The 4,297-nt window shown below is 33.9% G+C and overlaps 1 non-coding gene across 1 annotated transcript; it reads right to left on the reverse strand.

Annotated features, from left to right (window-relative positions):
• Positions 1–376: 376 nt before the first annotated feature.
• On the reverse strand, positions 377–448 carry TRNAY-AUA. The gene has a single exon. It is a non-coding gene; the product is annotated as a tRNA-Tyr (tRNA).
• Positions 449–4,297: the final 3,849 nt, after the last annotated feature.

Here is a 4,297-nt window from a genome sequence, read left to right on the forward strand (position 1 = left end):
ATCCCTTATGAACATAAAGGGGGAAGTGAGTGATTAGGACAAGATAAAGGTAAAGAGACCATAAAGAGGTCATGTGAGCAACAGTACCAGTTTGACGGTATCTCAGACTTTTCATTTGTATTTTATTGATTGTTGTGAGGTTAACATTTCATTTCTGGATATTTTTAACTATTACAATATCTCTTAGTCATAATGCTTGTCATTTTTCTTTTGTTTCTTTTTCTTGTTTCTTTATGAGAATTTATCCTGTTATTAACAAAAGAAAAAGTGAAAGTGAAGTCATTCAGTTGTGTCCGACTCTTCCACACTCCTCCGTCCATCGGATTTTCCAGGCAAGAATGCTGGAATGGGTTGCCATTTCCTTCTCCAGAGGATCTTCCCAACCCAGGGATCGAACCTGGGTCTCCTGCATTATAGGCAGACGCTTTACCATCTGAGCCACCAAGGAAGTCAAAGATAAGATTAATTCTTAGTCCTAGATATTCTATAGATCTTCCTATGAAATATCACTTATTCCTAAATTTTGTCAATGACATCTTTTATTGTCTATTATTAAGCACTAAATGGAAAGCTAAAGTGTACACCTCCCAGACTGCATTGTAGTCATGAATATCCAGATAACTAATTTTGATGTAATAAAATATACTTGTAAACTACTGTGTATAAAATAAATAAGCCACAAGGATATATTGTATAGCACAGGAAATATAGCCAATATTTTATAACTAAAAATGGAATATAATCTGTGAATCACTATATTGTACACCTGAAACCTATAATACTATATGTTAACCATACTGCAATAAAAATGTATAAAAAATAATAATGCTATTTTGAACTCTTGAGGTATAAACACAAGAGGCATAGTTTCAGAATACAATCTTGTGTTTAACTATCTTTAGTCTCCTTTTCTTGATCTCTTGCTCCCCCAGGAAATGCTTTCTCTCAATCACTGAACTCAGTAAAGTTTTTGTTTTCTCAGGTTGAAGGGAAACCCAAGGGAATAAAGCAAATTCAGAGTGAAAAACTATAGATCTTCTTTCTCATTGATCAAAATTGTGGCAACATTTGTGACAATTTTTTTCAATTGTTAAGATTGCTTAGGTTGTTTGTTGGTATAAAATATGCAACTAAAATCAAGCAATATTTTTAAAGCTGGAAAATACCAATATGAGGCTAACATAATTCCTAATATTAGCATGGTTTTCATTAATGTTATAAAATAAATCATATATATATTCTTTAAGAGAATATATAATTATCACTTTTAACATCTGTATAAAAATTAAGTTGATCTTTATGAATATGCAACTTCACTGAAGTCAGAGAAACTCTTACATCACTTTATTCTCTCAAATAGCAATACATTATACTGCAGATGCTAACTAAGCTTAATAAATATTTGTAGGTTGAATAAATTAATGAATGATCAAAGTTAAATCTTTCTTGAGTCAAATGAACAATTTTTTTCTTTCACATCTTCTACATTGACATAAGGTTTTTAATATTTATGTTTCTTTCTGAAAACTTAATTTCAACTGTAGCTTTCATATGTGAATTTCTCTACATATTCATTTTTAAAAGTTCATATTCTATTGGAATTTTGTTTACTTAGTTCAGTTCAGTATCGTTCAGTCTTCAAAAGTACACTTTTATTGCTATAAGACTGGACAAATCAAGTTCTCAACTCCTTATGTAGACTGCTCATCCTAAATCCTTAGATTACATTTAACACTTATACATTTAAATTATTAATATTACTTTGAATTTGTAAAAGTTTTTTTAACTAATAGCTCAGATATAGTTCATCCATCCATCTAAAACATAGCATACAGAAAATAAAACTGTTTTAACAAGGAATGCTTTCTTCAGACCAATCTTTTCTTATCCTTCATAAAATATACTAAACAACTAAATTAAGAATAATATATAATTTACCAAAATAAGGTTCATGTGTTCATGCTCAGTCACTCAGTCGTGTCTGACTTTGCAAGCCCAGGGACTCTAGCCCACCACGTTCCTCTGTCCACGGGATTCCTCAGGCAAGAATACTGGAATGAGTTGCCATTTCCTTCTCCAGAAAATAAGGTTAAATTGTATTTTTAATAAAATAAAAAAATTCTATGGATTAATGACAAATATACAAAACCTTATATTCCTATTTTCATCATAGCATGTCACACATATCAATTACAGGAAATGAAAGATCATTAGAAGGTACTGTACTATACTAAAATCTATTTTAAACTTCATATTATTAAACTATTAGATACATTTTTAAGTAAGAACAAACATATGAATGACAGATAATAGCACAGCCAGATAGAGATAGAAGTATAATTAAGAAGTAATTTATGATACAGTTGATACTTTATCAATGAATACTTTATCAAATCAATGAATAAAAAATTTTAAACAATGCATTGAGAACTCACTCACTAATCAGGATTAAAGAAATTAAATAATTTTCTTATTCCATAGCATACAATGATTTTAAGGAGTTCTGCTTCAGACCAAGGTAGAGTAACAACTAGCTCTTTCACCATTAACAGTGAGAAAACTGGACAAAAATACATTAAACGGTTGAGATACAGGAAACAAATCAGTGAGACCCTACATTGCCCTGGATTTCTGTCTGGAAGCACAGTTCAGTTCAGTTCAGTCACTCAGTCGTGTCTGACTCTTTGCGATCCCATGAATTGCAGCACGCCAGGCCTCCCTGTCCATAACCAACTCCCGGAGTTCACCCAAATTCACGTCCATCAAGTCGGTGATGTCATCCAGCCATCTCTTCCTCTGTCGTCCCCTTCTCCTCCTGCCCGCAATCCCTCCCAGCATCAGAGTCTTTTCCAGTGAGTCAACTCTTTACATGAGGTGACCAAAGTACTGGAGTTTCAGCTTCAGCATCATTCCTTCCAAAGAAATCCCAGGGCTGATCTCCTTCAGAATGGACTGGTTGGATCTCCTTGCAGTCCAAGGGACTCTCAGGAGTCTTCTCCAACACCACAGTTCAAAAGCATCCCAGTCCACATCTAAGTTCATGGAGAATGATTTCACTGAGTTAAAGAGTGAAAAGCTGGATTGAGGGAAGTTTAGGTGGCTGGAAACTACAAAGTAATAGTCTATAGATGAGGGTGCTATACAGAAAAAGAGCTCCAGAAGTATGCACAGTGATACATTTAATTCTTTGGCTGAGTATGTGACTATTTTATATATTAAGGACTTTGAAACACTGTTGGACAAAGTTTTAAAACATCTAAAGAAATGGAAAGATAAGATGATGTTTCTGAAGATTTCAAATTGTTGAGATAATTCTACATAAATGAAATAAAGTTGTAATACAATTCCAACAAACAAGCAGGCTTTTTGCAATAATTAGTAAGTTAATTCTAAAATTATAAAGAAATATAAATGACCACGAATAGTTTCTAAAAAGGACAAAGTTGAAGAACATGCATTACTTGACTTCAAGACATATAATAAAGCTGAAGAAATCAAGACAATTTGTCAAAAATCAATTAACCATACATGTGTAGGTCTATTTTGTTCCTTTGATCCATGCTTTGATCTCTATACAAAGGTTTTTTAATGGGAAAAATGTAAATTTTTCAATAAATGGTGCTAGAAGAACTAGATATAAATATGGAAAAACATAAACCTAGAGCACACAAAAAATTTGTCTCAAAGAGGGTTATATATATAACCATCAGACCTAAAAATATAAGCCAACTATTAAAAAGCATAGGACAAGAGGAAACCAGAAGGGAAAGAGACACGTGTACCCCAATGTTCATCGCAGCACTGTTCATAATAGCCAGGACATGGAAGCAACCTAGATGCCCACCAGCAGATGAATGGATAAGAAAGCTGTGGTACATATACACAATGGAGTATTACTCAGCCATTAAAAAGAATACATTTGAATCAGTTCTAATGAGATGGATGAAACTGGAACCTATTATACAGAGTGAAGTAAGCCAGAAAGAAAAACACCAATACAGTATACTAACGCATATATATGGAATTTAGAAAGATGGTAACAATAACCCTGTGTACGAGACAGCAAAAGAGACACTGATGTATAGATCAGTCTTATGGACTCTGTGGGAGAGGGAGAGGGTGGGGAGATTTGGGAGAATGGAATTGAAATGTGTATAATATCATGTATGAAACGAGTTGCCAGTCCAGGTTCGATGCACGATACTGGATGCTTAGGGCTGGTGCACTGGGATGACCCAGAGGGAGGGTATGGGGAGGGAGGAGGGAGGAGGGTTCAGGATGGGGAACACAGGTATCC

Source organism: Bison bison, unplaced genomic scaffold, assembly GCF_000754665.1.
Source record: "Bison bison bison isolate TAMUID 2011002044 unplaced genomic scaffold, Bison_UMD1.0 scf7180017864035, whole genome shotgun sequence".
NCBI classification, from domain to species: Eukaryota; Metazoa; Chordata; class Mammalia; order Artiodactyla; family Bovidae; genus Bison; species Bison bison.